The sequence below is a fragment of the Eublepharis macularius genome, chromosome 11 (genome assembly GCF_028583425.1).
Source record: "Eublepharis macularius isolate TG4126 chromosome 11, MPM_Emac_v1.0, whole genome shotgun sequence".
In the NCBI taxonomy this organism is placed as follows: Eukaryota; Metazoa; Chordata; class Lepidosauria; order Squamata; family Eublepharidae; genus Eublepharis; species Eublepharis macularius.
In genome coordinates, this window is record NC_072800.1 from 53,262,819 (window position 1) to 53,286,430 (window position 23,612).

Consider the following 23,612-nt stretch of genomic DNA (forward strand, 5'->3'; position numbering starts at 1 on the left):
GCATCCATTACATACCATCACTGTTCAACAGTTACTCCTCTGGTGTATTGGTTTGTTTTTGGCTCAGTCTATCTAAAGTTAAATACCTTTAAGTCCTTCTTCATCCAGTGGAAGAGAATTAAATATGTTTTACCATCTTGTCAAACCCAACTGGACTAATAACTTCAGCTGTGTCTATTTTTATTACATTTATATCCTGTTTTCTTCCATCATGGAACTCAGGATGGCATACACATGCTTCCCACAAAGCACCCCACCCAGACACTGACCAGAACTAGGCTTCCAATACTGCTGCATCATGTGCCTAGACCATATCCATTAATTTTAATATGCATGCTGTCTGGAATGTGGTTTTAACCGGCATGCAGGAAAAAATAATGGAAATAAATATAGACACTATTATATCTATGTAGCAGATCAGCCATGATGGGATAACTCTACAGATTTGGATTCTAAGCTTCGTGTTCTCTTTGTCCATTGTAGAGGTGGTCCTTCTCTGAGTAGCACATTCCTTCACTGCTAAGCACTTTTTTGCTCATTGAAAGACATTGGTTTCACATAAGTGGAAGTGCCTACTGCTTAGGGTTACCAACCTCCCGGTGCTGCCTGGAGATCTCACAGAATTTTAACTGATCTTCTGACTGCAGCAATCAGTTCCCCTTGAGAAAATGGCTGCTTTAGATGGTGAACCCCATGGCATTATACTTTGCTGAGCTCCCTCTCCTCTGCAAACCCCACCCACTTCCAGTTCCACCCCTAAATTTCCAGGAATTTCTCAACTTTCAGCTGGCAAACCAAATGCTGTAGGAACGCTCACTGCAGCAGACCACTGCCTATGCAATGGCAAAGAGTACTGCACCAATGAAAACAATGCTTAGAGTTTTAGCCACAGTCATTCTGAGGAATAGCAAAACTCATACTAATTTCAATGAATTGGAGTTGCAATCCACGTGTCTCTTTCTTGGTGACATTTGAAGCGGAAAGGTAGACAGGAAAGTGAAAAATCAGCTCATTCAGAATAGATCCTCTAGAACATAAACAGGGAGAACTAAAAATGTAGCAGGAAACAATGACTTGCACAGCTATGCTATCTTACTGCATGGTTTTTAAAAATAGAGTCAATTATCTTTAATGGTACATTTCCACTTTTTCTAGACATAAAGAACAACCACTAGGATCTTTACAGGCTATAATGCATATGAGCAGCCCTGATAAACTGGTCTGTGAATCCAGAGCTCATTTTATTTTTCTTGCATGGCTTCCTTTCTGCAGGGACCTCATACAATATTCCAAAGTATGCTCAACGCTAGCATACACTTCCTGATGAATTATTGCCATTTCCAGTCCCCAGCCCAGCCATGGACACCAAAGATCACAGTCCCTTAAGTCATACGAGTGTCAGCACATTACTGGAGGAAGGAAAGAATCCTTCTCAGGATGCTTCAGTTTTCTTATTTTACAGTAAAACCTGCCACAAGCAAATTAATACTGCTTTAAGGAGAAAAGGTAGAAGCAGTCAGTTTCAGGACTTCCGTAAAACAACCTGGCTGTGAAGCTGAGATGCTAAAGAGCAATGAACGGAGCCCAGGTTAGACAGTTTAAGCTAATCCTCTCCCACATCTCAGTTGTCTCAAATGTTCTCCACTATTATTTTGATTCCTTCAACCAGTTCTGGTGCCTGTTGCATTAACAACTACCTAAGACGTGGGCAAAAAAAAATTAGAGATCAATAGATACTACTGGGATTTCTTTTTTGTAATTTACAGATTATACCAGTACCACCAGTTGCTATGATCAGTGCGTGGATGGGAGACCACTGAGAACTTCATATAAGTAATACCAAGCCTTATCGTATAAACTATAATCATGAATGTTTACATTCAGAGTTTCTCTCACCTAGTTCTATTGTGCATTTTGTAGTGTAGGTAGGTTTGTTATGTTCCTGATACCCTGCTGATAAGACGTATACACATTTCAGCTGTCATTAGAATACTGAAAAGAAGTATGGTTTACAATTTATTGCAGTGTAAACTTTAGTGGGCAGCTCAATGAAAATATTAACCAAGTGTGCTTCTGTAACAGTGAAAGACAAACTCTGTGCCAGGGATTATTAGGGAAAGGATTCTTATATTCTTACACAAATAGCAGATGATGGCATAAAAAAAATAAGAGATCACTTAGAATACAATGAGATACAATTTTATCCTGCTTATATTATTTTAATACTATAATATTTAATATTTAATAACAATTAATAATTATTAATATTTGGTAATTTAATAAGTATTATGCTGTTTCCTATTATTTTAATGCTATAATAATTAATAATTAACTAATAATAATACAATAGTTAAATCCTGATTTAGTATCCAATTTGTTAAAGAGACAAAACACAGACAAAAAACTGTGATTAGGCTAAAAACCAGGAGATCTTTCATCTCGGACAAGATGGACAAGGAGAGGAAGGAGGGAAGGAGGCACAAGAGCCCAAGGACTTTAAGACCACTATTACCAGGATTAAGCTGTGGCATCTAAATATGGTCAATATCCGACAATATTTGTAAGATGAAAAACTTTCTCAGGTTGACACGGAAAAATATATGATGCATTAGAGGTAACTGACAGCAGTTTTACCACACCACACCTTAGCTAAGGTTTAAGAGTGTTGCCTAAAACAACACAAAGCTATACTAACAGCACTTAGCTATTGGTATTTCTTAACGTTCACAAAAGATCGATCCTCATTCCAAGAACCTTGCAATTTAAATGTAGGGGAAGCATGGGAATTCAAAGATGTGTATCATGAACCAAATCAAACTGTTTAAAACATTAGATCAATTTTACATACGAGACTGACAACATTAATTTTGTTAAGGATAAATGTAATGTAATTCTTAAAGCAATGGTTAAATTCAGCTGTATGAACTATGAAAAAAATACCATTTGGATGGGGCTATCAGCTTTTCTGGCAAGTACATCAGATATGTGAGCTGCCTCTATGGGCTGAATCAGGAGCACTTCTAGGCCCATGCAAAGATGTTGCAAAAAGTGAGTGCTGGGTCTCCCCTCCTCCCACCAGGAGGGTAAGGGGACCTGGCAATCCTATTTTTTTACTATATATTATCTTGTTTGTTCCTGTTGTCATCTCCTCACAAGCAAGGAAGCAATACTGTCAAGGAGCTGTGCCATAATGGGAATAAAAATTTGAAACAGCAAAGGTCTATTTCACTAACAGATCAGGTCTATTTCACTGACAGAGCAATTTAAAAAATAAAGTCTATCTACTTTTTATTACTTCCAACCCCTCTCCCTGCCAGAAAAGGTGCCTCAAAATTTATCATTCCTCTTTACCTTTTAATTTCCTTGAGATAAATATATATCCTTACATCCAAGTGCAAAACACTCCACAAATGCATGCACATTCAGTTGCCAACCTCCAGGTGGGGGCTGGAGATCTCCTGGAATTACAACTGATCTTCAGGTAACAGAGATCATGTCTCTGTTGCACTATCAAGCTATATTATTAAGACCTATATTTAGGAATGAATACACAACAGAAAGAATTCTTTCATTCAAAAATACAGAGCTGCTTATGTGAATGTTCATCCCTAAAATACTGAGACCTAACAAAAGAAAAGGAAAGATTACAGGAGAGATGAGAGCGATATAATTAAATAAGTACTTAAGAGCATTGGTACCTGCATAGTTGTCTTGTACCGTAGATGTGAGACTATTTTGTAGATATAAAACTTGCACCATTGAAAAAACCAGCCAGATTTGACTATGTTGATGCTCCCTGTGCTTGGTCAGACAAGCTTCAGGATTGCATACAACTTCTCCCCTAGGGCTTCTCTTTTCCTGGGCTTTGTATCATAAAGCCTTAAAATCCCTCTTTCTAGGGTAATTGCTTAGTTCTGTCAGCGCAGCAACTGGTACTTCAACTACAAATAGACTTAAATGAACAGCACATTTTGCACATAATGAAGAAACTTGATTACCATTGTAAGTCTCTTTAGCACCTGCAATTTAAAAAAAATAGTCTTCTAGTCTTTGATCACAATCCTAAATCCAAGGAACTAAGAATCCTGTTTGGTGAAATCCAACATATATTGGAGTAATTCTGATTGTTTCTCTTGACTTTATCTCATCATTCCACATGGTTCATTCATATTCTTTGTTTAATACAATTTTAATACAGGGTTGTTACTGGGTGGAAATTTTTTTTTTCCAAAATTCACTTTTTAAAATATAGCCATTGGTTTCTCTTATTCTCTCTTTTTTTCTTTTGAGAATAGGATTTCCTTTTCATTTCTCTTTGAAAAATCAAGACGCCCTTTTGTAACTTCAGACCTTGCTGTTGTTTTGTGTGCTTTAGCAGGAAGATAGGAAGACTTAGGAAGGCACTACCTGCCTCTGAACATCTACAGAGTGAAATTCAGAAATTTTGTAGTACTTCCCTTCCTGCCTCTCCTCTCTTCAAATTTATCTTTGATGAAAAAGGCATTGATTAAAAACTGACCCCTAAAAAGAGGAAAGGAAAAGGATTGCTGTATTTCTGGATAAACAGGAATTAAGAGAATTTCTCTTAACAACCCTACATTTTAAACAAAAGATATGGACTATTCATTCACTTCCAGCTGGAAAGAGCCATTGGTAAGGTAAAATAAAGGACCATGTCCAAGAACTTATATGATGCTATGGGCCCCTAATCCCTTCATTTTCACTATATAGAATTTTAGGGAGGAACGTATGTGTGAATTGTGAGTGGCAATGATTTAATTCATACATAATGCCATTCTTCCTGTCCCTTCTTCTCCTACCCCGCCGCACAACACCATCACATGGCATTAAAGCAACACCATCGCTTTAATGCCAAATTGTAGCTTTTATACCCAAATAGGCAAATTATGTTTTGTGCTTGCTGTCCAAACCAAAATTGGAAGCCACAATCAAACTGGCAAGTATAAACCAGAGTTTGTCAATTTAATAGCAAAGTACAGATTGCTGTGAAGCAAAACATCATGAAGGGAATGGTATCATGACAGGGATTAAGGAACACGCAGTCCCAAGACTCATTCAAATGACATCACCAAACCAACATTCAGCATTACAGTTCAGCTGAAGTTCAGTTTCTGAGGCTGTGTTACTAAAGATATGATGTATGAATTTTCAAACTGCAAAATTTCCAGAACTTGCATTAGTCGATGGATCTAAATGCTGGTACCTAAAACATGAATTTCTTGCTATACTCTATTCTAGTAACTAGTAAACTAAAATCTAGTTTAATTAGCATAAACTGACCACCTCTCTCTCTCTCTCTCTCTCTCTCTCTCTCTCTCTCTCTCTCTCTCACACACACACCATCACCCTCCCTCCCTCCTTATATCATATTTTCAGATCTGGAATTTGAGGTTATCTGGTACCACAGTAAATTATATATGGTGATTCAGTGGACTGTTTATGCAACACAGAATTAGAGAGATTTAGAAGGTCATAATTGCAAGTCAAGGTTGGGCATTATCTTTCCACCATTAACATTAAAATGTATTTATTCCCATAATTTACATCCCACCCATCTGTCAAGGTATGTTAGTGATAAACTGAAGTATTTTTAAAGCCCTCTATTTTTAAAAATGCTGCATCTAAGGAAGGGAAGGTTAAGCAAACCCTCAGATTATATCTGGACCACAAAGGCTTTCCACCTAGCCTGCAAAGATCCACACATTAGTTTTGCAGTCGTTTGAGGGAAAGGATTCTATTGAAACAGACTGTGCTTCTAACTAAACAAATGTGTCCGGGATTAACCTGATAGGTACCTTACTGCTCCAAGCTGTGATGCAAGCATCACCTCAAACTGAACATGAACCTTAAGAGTCACTGAAATTCATAATTCAAGTTGGTTTTAATTATGAGCTTCAGGAACATTATTCTCTAAAATCAGGCACATGCCCGTGTACAAAAAATCTGTGCAGTGTATGACTGCACATAATTAGCATTAGGTTTAAGGCAAAGAGAGAGGCACCTCAGTCACCCTCATTGCTGTTGCTTATGTTGAATCCAGTTTCTATTACATTTGATTTAGTTACTGATGACAGCAATTCTTCTATTGTCTTCTTCTAAAGGCAATGCACACAGCTTGTCTGCCAGCTCCCTTTCTCTTCTGCTGTATAGTCTGCCTGTGTTCTTTGAAACCACAAACAGAAGAGAAACACTTAATTGAAGGCTTCCCTGATGCTGAATTTATCCAGCTACTGTGGTAGTTTGAGACAAGAGCACCCTAACAACCTAGAACTAGTGGCAACAATAACTCCTCAGATTCCATAAGAGGCAACAAACTTGCACATCATGATTTCGTGATGTAAACAGCAAATAATTATAGCAATTTATCTCACTGCATGACAACAGACATCTGATGGTAGCACCACTTGTTACCAAATAGGTTTTTCAGATATGTATACATGTATATACTCCTGCCACACCTAACACATTACCTGCAAATGGCCAAAAGAAATGAACTGAATGCTTCAAATCCTTCCTTGACCTTTCCCAGAAATGTTATTTGCTCCAGGTTTAACATTGTTGGAAAGTGGGTTGTTTCCCGCTCAGGGTTGCCATTCACTCCTGGCAATTGTCAGGCAATGAGATAGGACAACAGGGGGTGGGGCCCAGGACATACCTAATGCTGCAGGCTCTTGCTGGTGATGTTATAGCGTCACTGGTTATGTCACTTACAGAAGTGATCTCATCATATTGGCAGCACACTGGAACTGCTCTGGTTTGGGGCAAAAAAAAATCTACGATTTTTGCTCAAAAACTGTGGCTTCACTGCTGACATGATGACATTACTTATGGGTGCAAAGGAAATGACATCATTAGGTTGCTGGTGACCTGAAAATGCCAGTGGCAGTGGGTAAATTGCCCCTATTTCCCCCTCTATTTCCCTCCCACTGGCCAGGTCAGCAGCGGCAAGGAGCGGTGGCTGGGGGGAGGGGAGGAGGGGGATCCGATGTCCTCAGTGCGGGTGTGGCAACCCTATTCCCAGCACTGTGGTGCATTCATACGTCCCTGGATGTGGTGCATCCCTGGCTTTAATCCAATCCTTCCCACTTTGCTGTGAAGTTTCGGGAAAGTTTGTAACAAAGCCTGGATGGTTGCTGTGTGGGCAGGGAAGTTCAGATGTCCTGTGTCATAATGACTAACCTAGTGACAACCAATAGGTATTTTACAAGGATTTTTATTGATTGCAACATAAAAGCATATGAAATTTTATTATTTTATATAGAAAAATAAATAGAATAACTAAATGACAATACAGAACTATAATAAGAGTACATAATAATAAAGGGAAAAGGGAAAAAATAGCAACTCACGAAGTCTGGAGGGTATGCATGTGGAATTATTCCATCACTTATTTTTAGATTCCAGAAACCAGTGAACAGGGACTATCACACTACAAACATGTCTCTAGGCACATAACATTTTATGGCTAAAGTTTAGCAACAGCAATAAGCCTGCTGATGAAAAACATCTTTGAACTTAAAAAAATGATTATGATAATTACAATGTTTTTATTGTTTTTATTTCTCATTGCATTTCAATTCTGCTCAGAACAGAATTGCTCTGGTCTCCTCCCCATCTTCTGACTATGCCCACATTCCAGCCCTCATTAGGACCAAATTAGGTGTGATGTTTTCACAAACGTTCCCAAAGGGGACAGGCAACCATGTTGGTGTTGCAAGTCCTTGGGGGCAACTCCATGTAAAAAGCACTGCAGGGGGGCCAATTTGGACTGGAACCTTGGCACAAGGAGAAGAGAGCTCCTGCCTTCCCTCCAGGAACAGCCAGGGGAGCATTATTTGCCCCACTGGGCAGCTGAACAATCACCGGACATGCATTTGCAACTCTGATTGCCAATAATGCCCCCTTGTGTAGTTGTGGGTTGGGAAAATAGCAGGGGGGAGATAGGAGCCTCTCCTTTCCCCCACTGCAGTGCAAATCAGGCCCCTCTGGCTCTGCTAAGCAGAATTCCCATGGAGAATTTTTAGCTGGTATATGGCTGCAAGTCCCCATGGTGACCACATGACAAATGTCACATACAATCTAAGCCCTTATTTTCAGAGATGGAACTACTTCAAGTACCTTGAGAATGAATGGGAGAATGAAGGATAAAAGGTGGTATTCATGTAAGGAATGCAAATATATGTTTTAAAGTTTATTCTGTAATTCATTTAAAAACAGGATTGCAAGCTCTGGGTTGGAAAATTCCTAGAGATTTTTGGGGAGGGGGAAACTGGGGAGGGCAGGGTTTAGGGAGGAGAGAGACTTCAGCATGTATGGGATGCCATAGAGTCCACCCATCCAAAACAGCCATTTTCTCTAGGGGAACTCATCGCTGTAGTCTGGAAATCAGTTGTAATTCCAGATCTCCAGGCCCCACCTGGAGGTTGGCAAGTCCAATTTTAAAAGTTACAGAGACTGCTAAATCACAAAATGCAGCCGTGCCTTTTTATAACTTTGAAGGGGAATATAGTTAAATGACTGAGTCCATGTAGAAATATGCTTCCCTTCATATGTGAAATGGCTGCCCCCCAACAGAAATTTCTTCTGGATTACAGTGTATGCAACATCTAAAATAAACAATGTGTGTAAGACTGAGGAAAGAAAATCTATTTACAAATGGAGACACCAGGAGCATCTAACAGAGCAATCCTATCCAGAGCCCAAACACAAAACAACGGTGAACAGTCAAGTCATTTTTTAGTTCAAGTTTCCAAAATTGTGAGTAAAAAGATCCCTCCATATAATAATAATAATTGCCCTTATATACTGTTCTTCTAGACAAATTAATGCCTCACCCAGAGTGGTGAACAAGTTAGTGTTATTATTATCCCCACAATACAACTGGGGAGTTGGGGCTGAGAGGAGTGGCCTACCCGAGATCACCTACTAAGCTTATGACAGTAGTGGGATTTGAACCAGTAGACTGCTAATTCATAGCCGAACCACTTAACCACTGTGCTACAGCAGCTCAAGAGGCAAATGAATTCTCTCCTTTCCCCTGAAGTATTGCACCTTCATACTGAGGAGCAGAGATTCCCTTTTGAAGAGCCATAGTTTATAGAATACGAAATCTCCAATAGGTTATGTGCTGCAGCAGATAATATATAATAGCAGGAAAGAATGGTTGAGAACTAGTTAAACATATTTGCTTACACTTGATAAATGCATGAAATAGATGCTACAAAATATTTGCAATTTTTTAAACATTCTAGAAAAGGCTGAGAAAGTATAAGGGAGGTTCTGGCGTTATTCCTTCTTAACTGAATTATGGCTAATTATTTTTAAACAAAAACAGAGAGGTTTGGAGTGGAGACCAGATAAAATATTCGTGAGAAATTTTCCCCTTGGTTCCTGGTATAAGAGGCAATTTAAAACATAGTGTGGTAAGTCCTCAGTTGAGGTTCCACAGATACCTATCAGCTGATCGATGGGTTTTTTTTGGAATCGCCCGAGTAGCATCTCAGTTGGCATAGACTGGAAGCGTAATGACGTAAATGCTACCCTACGCTTATAGACTGTAATATCAGTCAGATAATGTGCTCTAAAGTGGTCTTTTTTGATGGTTTTATACCATGGGGAAAATTTTGTTTTACTGATTAAAAAATTGTCAACTAGGGCATCCTCTTTGTAAGTCAACATTGCTTCCCAAAGGTTGGAGTAATTCGTCTGGAATGGTATATCAAGATGCAATGCCATTAAGGAAGGCCAGCTGGGTTTTATCTTTGTTTTGTAGCTGGTGATAGCTCAAGTAACTCAAATTATTGAAGGAACCAGGGTTCATTCTTCGGTATTTTTTCTGCAATTTGAGAATCGCTAGGTTTGGAGTGGTCTTTACATAATTAGGCTTGATAGCAAATACAACAACTCACTATTAATGTTCTGCTTTCCTCTCTGACCTACTTGTTACAAAAAAGTCTGCAAAATAACTTTAGACTTTTTGTCTTCCCAGGTCTTTATTAGGAAAATGCTCTAAGTCCTTTCCTTTCTATGTAATCAGAACTATATTTCTTCAGGTTATTTTAGGGGTAGGCTATAGCTAAAGCAGGAAACTCCACTTTTATTTTGAGCTCCAGATATGTCAATGCAGCAAAGCAGAGATCAAGCTTTATAAGCTATCTTCTTACATAAAGCATAATACTGCTATTCGGCTCAGTTCCCTGCAAGATGCCCCCACGCTAGCTGCTATCTATTCATAGAGGATGTTGAGAATTATATGGATACCATGTCCCATGTCTCTATTACAAAAGCCATAACTGCCTTTTTCCTGACTATTTTAAGAATAATAAATAGCCATCAGCACTACAAGCAATCATTCAATCTGGAGGGCTATCAGGTTGTCAAGTCCTACCATGCTCAACACTCCTACGGCAGGCAAAGACACTGTTACAAGGGACAGACTTCACTGGTACATTGCAGAGAAGTCAATAAAGAGCTTGATGAGCCACCCTGACTTCTGGGCATTAAAGGAAGGGCTGGACTATGCTAGAAGCATAATATTGCATCTACTGAAATCAATGTGCGCAGAGTAGAGAAGTCAAAAGCAAGCCAGCTTCACCCATGTGCAATCACCAGCTCACAAACACAGAATATATTAACAAACCCAATGACTGGAAATAATGCTGCTTTTTCAAATGTTCCTGATCACAAGGAGAAAGCTTATGGGCATACACTCCATGCTCAAGAGGCGTCCATCTTGTGGAGACCAAGTATGTTCCCGACTGCTCCTCTTCTATGTATATTGATGTATGTATATTGATTTCAATACATGTAATGTTGGTTGCAGAGGGCCAAAGTCAACCAGTTTCAGGGACATCGTGAAATCTGATTGTTTTGTTTTATTTTGTGGCGAACTGAGATGTATCATCATGTTACGCTTCTGAATTCTAAAATATATATTGTGCAAGACATGTCAGGAGTTTTAGCTATGAGCCTGGATGTTTGCTACTCTGATTGCTCAAAACCCACCAATTCTTTGTACCCAGATCTAAGGTCATGGTGTAATACCATTACTTGTATGGATTCACATTTGGTCATTCCACCATAAAGGTCAACCATTTAGTAACTTTAAAGCTTTCATTAGCATGAAATTCCAGAGTATAGAGTCTACTGCACCCAAAGAATTTATTGTGGCAGAAGCTTTTGTTAATCACACAGGCCACTTCATCTGACCTAGTACACTCTGATTCACAAATGCTTACATTGGAATAAATTTGTTAGTCTGTGAGGTGTCACAAGAATTTTGCTAAAATAACAAGCCATTATCATTTTACTTGAAGATTTAATTTCTGATTATCCAGAGTAACTAAGTCAGGCCTAATTTAAATGTGATGCTGGTGGCATAAAGAGTTTCTATGTGTGAGTTTTCACGGCTCCACTGTCCCATTTAAAAGTCTGACGCAACCCCCACAAACCCGCTAGGCCTGCTTAATTTGCACAGCAGAGGTTCATAGCCTTTGTAGGTACTATGCCAACATACTGCTAACTAAGCAAATGTCCCTATTTGCATGGGCTGCAGCAGAGTTGGATAAATGAGATGCAAAGACACACAGGGAAGCTCTTTCCTTACCAGCCTCATATTTAAACAGACCATCAGTTATACAATACACAGAAATAAATGGCAAATTTTTGAACTCAAGTCTACAGGTCTTGAATGGTGTTTGGAAATGTTTCCATGTAAAAGATAAAATAGGGTAAGGACTGTGATGCGCTAGCTTGCTACATGCATTGAGGGTGTTTTTTTAAAAAAAACATGGACAAGCCTTTGCAAATGCAACCCCCACCTACAGCCTGCAGTGATACTCTCCAGAATTCTACCATCTCATTCTGTATCATCAGAACTTCCTTGACAGAGTAGGCCGCACTGTGGTACTTCCATTTAGCTGTGCCAGGTTGTTTTTAATGTTTTTTCTTCAGGTAATTATAAGTAACAGTGGTTGTTGTGGGTTTTCCGGGCTGTATTGCCGTGGTCTTGGCATTGTAGTTCCTGACGTTTCGCCAGCAGCTGTGGCTGGCATCTTCAGAGGTGTAGCACCAAAAGACAATACAGCCCGGAAAACCCACAACAACCATCGTTCTCCGGCCGTGAAAGCCTTCGACAATATAAGTAACAGTGTTTACTCCACTGACTTTGATTTCTCACAGCTGGTTAAGCTGTTATATGTTCTCATGTTGTAAATGGCAAAGCATACAATACTGCTTTGGAACAGATACCATTGCCCTCAAGAGTCAAGGACACATTAAAACAAAATGTTTAAAATGAAGTTCAATACTCAAAAATAAAAAAGAGAAAACTCCTATGTCAAGAAATATAACAACAAATTAGCAGTGGCATGACAGCTTTCAGGTCTTCTAAGGGCTGTGGAAAAAAACACAGAATCACTACTTTTCAGCAACTTTTCAGCAACAGTGGACCTTGAAGCAAAAATGTCACGTCTCATTTGTTTTCCTATTACAAGAGCACAATTTAATCAGCTCTTTCCTTTAGTTCTTTTGCTGCTGGATAGGATTTCTAGATAGTTTCACTGGGCCATCCAGTTCTAGATGGAAATCCTAGAGTGTCTCACTCAGTTGGAGATGGAATCAGCACCAGGTCAGTCCTAACAAGGTGGTGAACAATTCAGCTTGGGAGGAGGGGTGTGGATGAATCTGTCTCCTACTGACTGGTCTCAGTTCCATTTTGTAAATGGTCCACCTTCTCCATTTGGCCAGGAACAAAAATATCAAATAAATGGAAGACTATTGCCAAGTACTGGGCAATAATTCTGGCATTAGAAGAGGAACACAGCTGTTGCATAGTGTATACAGGACAATCTATTCCTCGAGGCTCTGGGCTGAGAAGGGCTTTAAATGTCAAAAACAGCAACTTAAATTTTACCTGGAAACTGACAGTAATCTGTGTAGTTCCTTCAAGGCTGATATAATTTGTACAGAGTAGCTCTGTCCCACAAGAAGGGCTGCAGCAGACTGCACTAGTTGAAATTTCTGAGTTAGTTTCAAAGACAACATACATACAACATGTTATAGCAATCCAGCCGCAGGGTGCCAGCACTCAGCTGGCAATTGCTGGGAAGTGAGGGGTGGCATTAATAGAGTGCACTGCCATGACGTCACTTTCAGATGCATAATTGAAATGGAAATGTAACCATAAATGTCATCATAGCTGTGTCACAACGCTCTAGCAATTTCCCACATTTCTGTGGTTTTACCATAGAGATTTGTAGGATTGCTAGAGCAGTATCGTGACCGAGTGATGTCACAGTGGCACTACAACAGCACTTTCCCTCCTATATTGCTCCTGTTGCTGCAGGGCGAGGAGCAGGATATTTCAGTGTGCTTGACCTCCTTCAGCTATTAGGACTACTGCCTCAAGGTATTAGTTCAAGACCAAGACAGCTGCTTTTAGAGGCTTCATGATCAATATAACTTGTTGTCATCAGTGTACTTCAAAGCTCTGGTGGAACTCATTAATTAGCTTGATATAAATATTGAAAAACATCAGTGAGAACACCGAGACATGAGAGAGTCCATATTCCAGACCACAAAACAGATGAGTCAACATTCCCAACAAGAAATTTGTGTGTCCTCCTGGACAAAAAATATGAAACTATTGGAAAACTGTGTATGAGACCAAACACCTTTTCCAAATACCTCAGTAAGATTGAATGATGTGCTCCATCATATGTCAAAGCAAGGGGGCCTAGGAAAACGGTACTGAAGGTTTTGAAGAAATGGCAACTGATTTGGTTAAGTAAACCTTCCGATTGGGCACCAATAGAAAGTATATATGAGGAAGCTAATGACCTGCATTGGTGGGAAGTACTTAAAGAAAAAGGCTTTACTAGAGTAAGGGACATGTATGATGAAGGAGGTCAACTTAAACCCCTGCAAACGATAATAGAGACAATAGGAAAACAATATTGGTTGAAACTGACGGGATTATATAGTGTAATAAGAAAGCAACAGCAAAAGGGGGGAAGGTGCTTGGAGGAGATTGCAGAAGTATTGTATAAAGAGAAGAGGAAGACAAGTAAAGGGCTAGTTGGTAAGATATATAAAATAATGACCACCAACGAGGACTCAATAATTAAAAGTCTTCAGGAGAAATGGCATAGAGAAGGGCTGACCTCAGAAATAATTTTAAAAAAATTAATGGCAAGGGTGAAAAAGATTAAAATGGATAAGTTTAGAGAAATGGAGCTGAAATATTTCACGAAATGGTACAGGACACCAGCCCAATTAGCCAATATGGTACAGGGGATGAGTTCGAACTGTTGGCACTGTAACCAGGCTAAAGGCTGGTATTCGCATATGTGGTGGGAATGCGCTAGAGTGCAGACATTTTGGAAGAAAGTATTGGATAGGATAAAAGATAAGACAGGGGTATCAATACCAATAGACAACAATCTAATGACACTGGGTACCCTAAAGACTGAGAAAATAGAGAGTAAATATCAAGAGGTTCTCAAAGCTATGGTATTAGCCGGGAAAGCTGTGATAGTATTGGGATGGAAAAATGAGAACAAATGGACTATGGAGAATTGGAACAATTATCTCTTTGAATTTGTACAATCAGATATTGTGGCTTTATTTACTGAAGAGAAGACCTGGGAGGAAAAGAAGAGTTCGATTAATAAGAAGTGGTCACCTTATTTTGACTGGATCATGGAGGAAGAAGCCAAGAAGGATATTAACTGGAAACGTTGGACCTTGTGCCCACGGCTGAAGCAATGACAGAAGAAGATTAGGGGAGGGAAGGGAGGGAGGGGAGGGTAAGGAAAAAGGAAACCTGTATAACAATACCAGGAAGTTTACTTTGTAAAAATTTGTGTTAAAATAAAAGGAACAGGTATTAAAAAAATGAATGATGTGCTCCATCAAAGTCTGCAGATTGAAAGGGATTAATCTTGAAGGATTGCTTCATCCATTTGTAAACAGATATCATCCAACAGAAACAGGTTAAGGGAAGATAGACTTGAAGTTGATCTGTCATCTATTCAGTGACCTAGCTCAAAAATGATTTGACTCAGGTCTATAATTTATCATATCCTTTCTTGGCAGGAAAAGAGTTTTCAGCAATTGTTTTCCTATAGACTCCTCCTATGTTCTAGGCAACATTCTTTCCACCAATGATGAATTTATTATTTTGAAAAAAGTATCCTGAATTTATCATGGTATGATTTTACAAGCCCAGAAGGATAAGGGTCCATTTTGCAGGTACTGGCCTTCATAATCACCTAAATACTGCTAATATCTTTTAGGGAAAGTAATCTGAAGCTATTTGTATAATTATAACAAACAATGCCCCCAACTTCTCTGACATCTGTTCTGCATCCAAACTGACATCCAAGTCCAAAAAGATTTTAAAAATCAAAGAATCTATGAAAATGTCACAGTGCTGGGCTAAATCATGTTCCCTAAACTGGTGAGACCTAGATGTTAATAGGACTTGAAGCTGTTTCTCTGGACAACAGTGCTGGATGAGAAAGGAAGCTCACAGGCTTAGAGTGGGGGCTGTGCTTCCGCCGAGGGCTAGGCAGAAGTGGAGGCGTGGACAGAGGCAGAAGAGGATGAACATCTGGAGGCCTCTTCCAAAGGGGGCATAACATGGTTGGCGCCATTTCAGCGATGCTTTGGCAGGAGCAAGATGATTTTCCCGCTCACCCACAGCTCAACCTGGGCGGTCGTGGGCCTGTCACAACTTTAAGAGTTTGGCAGTTTTGAGGCATTGGGCCAGATCCTCAATTGGGTGAGTGCAGCAGCCAGGCTGCTTACCCCTGCGGAAAAGGGAGGCAAGGCCTGACCAGCATGGCTGGTGGTGGAACATGGCTTGCCATCCCATGAGGACCAGCATTGGGCTGGAGCAGAGACCAGCATTGGACTGGAGTGTTACGCATCGAACAGCATGTGGGCCTGTCGATGCCAATGGAGGATCCATGCCCATATGCCTGGCCAATGCTCCCATCTGCTGTAATCAATAAAGTTGTGGCCATTCCAACCATACAGAGGTGTCTGTGTATCAGTCGCCAGAACCTAGCCCTATTAGAAGGGAAGTGGCAAACGTATTTGCTCCTGTGGCTGTGTAAAGGATACACATCTTCTGACCATTGTTCTGTGGCCAGGGGTTAAGAAATTTAAAAGGCAACACTATAGAATAGCCACAGACTAGCAAACATATTTCACAGAAAACTCTTCAACATTCTGTGTTGTGAGTCAAGGCTTAGTCTCCCCCCAACCCATCTCAAAATATTGTCAGTCCAAAAGCTCATGGAAAGTAAAGAATACAAATGCCTCCCAGAGAATCTGCAAAAATATCTTTCCCATCCACTGAGATGCTATCGGCATCTTTGGTGAGTATAGGGATAAACGCTTCAAGCAAATGTGAAAAACTTCTTATTTTAAAAGGCCACATAATGGTTTCTATACATTATAATCTGCTTTGCCTTCTTCATGATTACTGTCACCAGATGTCATTGGGTGTTAACCCCTCCTCCAAAGTTCCTCCTTAGCCACTGGGAGTCAACAGGAACAGGAGAAAAGGTAGTTTACAGATATTAGGTTCAGGAACCACTCCAATAAAGGTGACAAACAACAATATCCAGGTAACCTGTCCAAGAAATTCAAATAAAGAAATGGGAGACACCTGAACTGGATTCAGCTCAGTAAGGGAGGAAACCTCTGCAACTGCTTGCACTAGACCCAGAGTTTAGCACTGCACTATCGTTTATCTCCAGCTAAACCATCACTCTGAGACACAGCAGTAGTAGAGCTTCAATCTATGCCACTTACTTTCAGTTTGCAAGCATCAGACACAGTATTTTGGAACACCCAAATACTGCAACAGAGAAACTGACAAATAAAAAATTCTTCTCGATAAATTTCTCACCTTCCTCCCACAAATGATAGTCTGTTTTTGTTTTTAACAAAAGTACACTTCAATCCCTCCAGCATGATCAAAAAGTGATAATTTCACACAATTTGCAAGCAATGACAGTAAATACACATTTTATGAATTTTTAACCATCATACCATTTCATGGGGAAAATATCTCAATGACATTATTTTTCCATTTCAACCATGTCTAATTGGTTTATTTGAAAGGGGCATGTTTAATTAGATGCATTTCAACCAAGTTAACAAACAGACAGTCTCAGAACCAGCTAAGTGTGTAAATGTGGAGATTAGTTTGTCTGCAAACCTAGCATGTATCCATGTTTTTAATACTTTGCAGGTGGCATGTTTCCAAATATTTGCATCAACTAGAAAATATATGTATAGGTGTCCTTGAGTGCGACAGACGAAAGCTCATACCCTACCACAAATTTTGTTAGTCTTATAGGTGCTACTGGACTCTTGCTTTTTTCTACTACTACAGACAAATACAGCTATCCATCTTGATCATTCATATTATGAAACTGATCTTAAAATCCCCCTGCCCCTGAAAACATGGGGAACCCACAAGTGACTTTTTAGAAGCGTAATATACATTTTGTCTGTGTTAGAATTTGGAATACTGTGTACATTTCTGCTTGACGTATCTCAAAAAGCATTTGCTGAGGTGGGAAAAGTACAAAAGAAGACAGCCAAGATTATCAAGCCTACAAGGAAAGGCTGAGACCTTTCAGTTTAGGAAAAAAGGCGACTTAGGGGACCGTGATAGAGATTTATAGTATTATGTACACAGCAGAGAAAGTGAAGGAAGAGAGCTTTTTCTACGTGTCCCATAATATTAGAATACAGGGGCAACCAATGAAGTAGATAGGGAATAGGTACAGGACAGACAAAATGAAATACTTCCTTCCAGCTGGAGGTAGTGATGGCCACAAGAATAGTTGGCTTTTAAAGGGGGCCGGATAAATTCATGGAGGACAGGTCCACCAATTGCTACTATTCAGAGGTCACATCAGGGCTTCCATGTGAAACAAGATGCTAGACTAGTTGGACCATCAGTCTAATCTATCAGGGTTCTTCCTAGGTGCTTATATATAATATATAACATAATAATTACTTTATTTTCAGTCCCACTATATACTGATGTTAATTTAAATATCTCTTTGCACTCATAAGGGCTCTAATCCAAAGGCTTTGTGCCCTCAGAGTTTATCATGCGCAGGGACTGCTCATTCCTTTCAATGGAATATTCCATACATCCAATGGGCAGTGCATTGCTAGACACAGAACAGAAAGGAAAAATCTTTGCTCAGACCAAACTGGGATATCTGCAATAGAAATTAAAGAAAATAATCTAGGTATATCAAATAGGTGAACCAAATGCAAATGTAAAAAATGTCAGAGAAATTAAGCGTCCCAGAACCCCCATAGCTCTCTTCAAATGCCTCTGAAGGAAACTGTGATCTGCAACAGTACTAACCTAAGTGTTGCTATTTGCAAAGTTTCTTTAGCTGCACTTCTGAGCTGGCATGTACTGAGATTTTTAATCATCTACACTGAATCACGTGTAAACAAATTATATGAGCTATCACACTGTGGCCAATTACCATAAGCACAGCAACTTGCTATAGAATACCTCAGGCTTGCATTTCATAGGCAACGATTAGACCCAAATGCACATTCAACCTGTTTGATTTGGATAATGATATCTAAAGCATGGTTGTTTTGTTTATTCTGAACAACACATCTTCCAAACATTAAAGATAATTAGACTGCAATATACTGAGTTAGCAATTTGGCAACAAATGGCGACTTCAAAATAGGAAGATCCTGCACTGGAACTGAAACCTAAGCAAAAATGGAAAGTGGGGACATTTATTTTACTAGCCCACTTATGGAATCACTTAAAAATTGATTAGCTATCATGTTTGTATTTTATGAAGCATATTACCTAAACAATATCAATGGACTCTGACTATGTCCCATGTGAGTAAAATCCTTTCCACAATAGCCATACATTCAAACCACATTATAATTGATTTTGCAACTATGGAGAAGAAATGTCAGAAAAAAAGAATAATGAGAATAGGAATAAAGTTTGAGCTTACATACAACAAGGTTACTGTCAATCATCAGCATGGAAAGAGTAAACAAAAATGATGCAGATTTTTACAGACAGAATTGCCTATTGGCAGTAAAACAATAGGAAAGCATGCTGGTTCATTCAAAATGCAATAAGCATTAAACATTGATATGTACCATGCAGTGTCTTGGATAACTGGATTTTGAAAACTATGCTCCCTTTAGTCCTGTGTAGAGATGGGCACGAACCACCCCAAAACCCCAAACTTCGTGATTTGTCCCATTTGACAAACCACAAACTATGAATTTCCACAAAATTCCCATTTTCACGAACCGGTTCGTTTGGCTCATGGTTCATCAGATCCTGGCCCCTTACAAATACCATACTTGCATGGAGTCTTCAGAAGGCTCTCCTTCAGCCATCCTCGAAGTTTTGCAAGGGTCGCAATATGCATCTTGAAGTTATAGACCGCCCATAGCCAGCACCTCCACCGATGGCTCCTTTGACTGCACTGCAGCACACAACAGTTACTGGACTGATGGACCCCTAGGCATAGTTTCTGTTGGCAACCGCCCCCTGTTCGCGGGCTGGGGAGACAGTCAATGGACAGAATGGCCCCCCTCATTCCCCCGGGGATCCATGGCCCCAGGGGTGGCCCACACCACTCTCCCTTGTACCCAAGGGGCAGCCACCATGCTGGATGTGTGTGTTTCATTGGTGGCCACCCCCTCCTCACAGGCTGAGGAGGTTATCTATAGACAGGACTGCCCTCTTGTTACCCACACCCTCCCTTGTGCCAAAGGTGTGCCCACCATGCCTGACCCATGGGTTCTGTTGGTGGCTGCCCCCTCCTTGTGGGACGGGGAGGTGGTCTACAGACAGGACCAGCCCCTCGCTCCCCACACCACCCCCTTGCACCCAAGGGGCAGCCACCACACCAGACGTGTATTTGGTTGGTGGCTGCCCCCTCCTTGAGGGCTGGGGAGGCAGTCTACAGACATGACCACCCCCTCGTTACCTGCACTACCACCCTTGCAACCAAGGGGCGCCCATCACGCCAGACTCATGGGTTCTGTCGGTGGCTGCCCCCTCCTCATGGGGTGGGGAGGCAGTCTATGGACAGGACCCCACACCATCCCCTATGCACTCAAGAGGCGACCACCACACAGGATGTGTGTTTGGTTGGTAGCCGTTCCCTCCTCGCGGGCTGGGGAGGCAGTCTACGGACAGGACTGCCCTTGTTAGCCACATCACTCCCCTTGCACCCAAGGGGCGCCCACCACACCTGACGCATGTGTTTGGTTGGCAGCTGCCCCCTCCTTGTGGGCTGGGGAGGCAGTCTATGGATGGATGCAGGCTCTATGTCCATCCAATGTGTTTTGTCTGTGGCTCCCCTCCCCCCAACAGTTACAGAGGGTAAGACAAAGTTCCCCATATGGGAGTGGCAGGGGAATGCAGCAGATTTAATGCCTATTCCTCACGTTGAGGATTACAGGGCACCAGAAACACCCACTCGTTGGACGTGGCAGTGCCGGCGCAAGCTAAATCTCCCCAAAGAGATCAGCAGGGAACACTCGCCAACTGATACCAGTACAGCAAGGGGTGGCCATCACCTCCCACAGCACACCATTGAAACATACCGATGCCCCCTCACTGAAGAGCGCAGGCCACCAACCAAACACACCTGTTGGCCGTGGCAGAGGATGCCCTCCTCCGGGTTGGGGACATTGAGTGAAATGAGGACTGGGACTTGGTGAGTCAGGAGGAGAATGAAGGACTAACTTCCGCAGTGTGGAGCTTTAATGAGAAGAGGAAGTGAGGGGTATGCAGGCAGGGACAGTCCCTGGATTTAGGATTGTAGAGAAACTGGCTGATTCTACAAACCTCCGCCATTCATCCTCAGACCTGCCCTCATCCTCTGCAAAAAGTTTTCCAAGGTCCACTCCTGGCAGCAGAAGAGAGACGTCTTCTGCCTCCTCCACAGCCCCCCTGGGCAGATCTGCAGTTGGAGTCAGTAAAAGAAAGAAAGCTGCACCAGACAAGTGCACTGGAGGAGAGAGAACAGAGGAAAATGAGGAAGGGGCTGCCCTGAGAATGGGGTGGGTGTTGAGCCCCAGAAGCACCGCACAGACACCAGCCCAGGCAGGACAGATGCACAGAACAGAAGCCGAATGTGCAAAAGGAGGGCAGAAAATAAGTGCAGGCAACACCAGCAAAGTGCTCAAAATCCAGGAGAGAAAATAGAAGAGTGAGAGTTTGAGCCCTTCGGTGTGGGGGGGAAACAACCAAAAAAGAAAAAAGAAACCAGCAAGAGTGAGGCCCTCAAAATAGCAGAGCAAGAAACAAAGACAAGCAAAGCGAAACAAAAAGAGAGGCCTCAATAAAGCTAGGCCTAAGTTCCAGGCAGAGGCCTGAGACTGGGGTGAGGTGGGGGTGAAGGGGAAAAGGCACCCCTTCCCAAACACTCCTCCTCCCACTGGGAGAAGAAAAGAAAATTGGAAAGCACCAAATTTAGGCCAAAGCTCCCAAATTCACTCTCTCTCAATCCAAGTTCCAGCTACAGGTCCTCCCACTCTCCCTGCTTGCTGAAAAATGAAACCATGAGGCACTGACCTTTGGCTTTTATATAAAATGCTGACATAGAGCAAAACAGGAGTGCTCTGGTTGGAAGACAGGCCTGCCAATCAGGGTTTGGGGGGAAGAGATTGGTATTCCCATGGCTACGGTTAGGTTCACCCACTCAGTTGCCTAAGAGATTAATCACCACACTTCCCCTGCTGCTCTGCTGGATGGGGCACAATGAGAGCTCCCCAGTTGGCAGGGACAGCTGCCAAACAAGGCTTGTGGGCTATGATTGGGGGCAACCAACGGACTGGCCTCCATTGCCTGAGGAATCAATTGAATGACACCAGGGTGTCTGGCTTCCCTAACAGGCAACGATGTGGATGAAGCGGCAAAAAAAGTCATCAAGTTCGTCGAAAACGTGGCACCCATGAAACACGGTTTCCCCACAGAACAAATCGGCTGATTCATCACGAATTTTGAGTCGTAATTCGATTCATGTCCATCTTTAGTCCTGTGAAATCTGACCAAGTGGAGGTGTACATTTGCTGTTCAGCTTTGCATGTGAAATAAATGTGAAATGTAAAATAAATGTGAAAGTTTGTGAGAGAATTTGTGAAGAATAAATGAGTCTAACCACTTTTATCCTCTGTTTCTTTCAAGGAGCTCAGTGGGGTGAGAGAGAATGATTTACCCAAGGTCTCGGAATAAACCTTGTAGATGAAGCCAGATTTGAAGACAGATCCTAAGCCAAACAATATGCCACACTTGCAAATCACTATGGCCTGAATATGATTTGTTTGATAATTCTTTAGTAGGCCAGATAAATATTTATTTAGATATCCAAAGATGATAATTCCAAAATCTAACATGAATCTTCTTTGTTCTGTGGGTGTAAATTCTCATCAACTCCTATTGCTCGGGCATTGGGACCACTCAAGCACCTTGGACTGCACCAAGGGCTCTCCTCCCACGCTGCTCCGACAGGACCTAAGGTGGAGTGCATTGAAAGCTCAGATGACACTTCCTCTGTAATCTGTCTTGATCCTGAAGATCCGCACAGCTATAACAAAACAACACAGTACCAGGCACTTCTGAGACACCACAGAAGCATCCATCCTGTGGAAAGCAGGCCAACTCTTACCATGTTACCTGCTGCTGGAGTTCCCCTACCATATATTCGTGCACATGGGTGCCAGAAGTAGTGACTGCATGCTTTGCACAGTAGTCAGGCTGGAGTCTGCATGACAGTTCTTTTTATGCCCATGTAAACAAAGCCAGTATCAAACAGATAGGTGTGTGCCATTCTGTATGCAACTATGTACATTTAAGTCTTTTTGAACTCAACAGGGCTTAGTGCACCAAACTCCATGCTAAATCATGACTTCAAGCGAGCGGTGTCACATTTTTTTTCTTGTTCTTACTATCATTAGGGGAGAGTCCTAATAGCCAGCTTCAGGTCAACCCTCCTGCTCACACTGCCTTTTGAAAGCCAGTATTCCTACCCTTCATTTATATTGCTACCTTAGAGCTATTTATAGTAGATGATTATGCTTTCTTCCCAACCGCTGGCTTTCTCTTTTTATAAATAGAGCTCCCTTAATCCCCACGCACATGCTTTATCCTCCAGCCTATCAGATTTTGTAACTCTCTGCTGTATTTTTCAGTGGTTTTCCTTTATCCTTATTAAATTGCCTGGACCAGAAATATCATTGTGCAGAATAGCATAATTATCTTTTCCTGTTCTAAATGAAATCTCCCTACAGTCCTGGGGAAAGCTGAGTTGCCTCTGTACCAATGGAATTATAATAAATGCCTTTTGGATATTTGAACATGAAATGGCTCATGGTATCTGTCAGCTTAGAGATTTAACAAATGATTCTCATATAAATTTGCTCTTTTTCCAGATTAAGGCCAAAAAAAATCCCCTTTACATTTACTTATATTTACATGTCGATGATTTATTATTAACTTACCTAGCAACATTAATGTACAGGGTGTTTTAAAAGATAAAATGCGG

The 23,612-nt window shown here is 41.2% G+C and overlaps 1 protein-coding gene across 1 annotated transcript in view; it reads right to left on the minus strand.

The window, feature by feature from the left end:
• Positions 1-23,612, minus strand: part of HDAC9 (histone deacetylase 9) — a 572,443-nt gene that overhangs the window by 359,968 nt on the left and 188,863 nt on the right. The gene's annotated exons all lie outside the window — the stretch shown is intronic.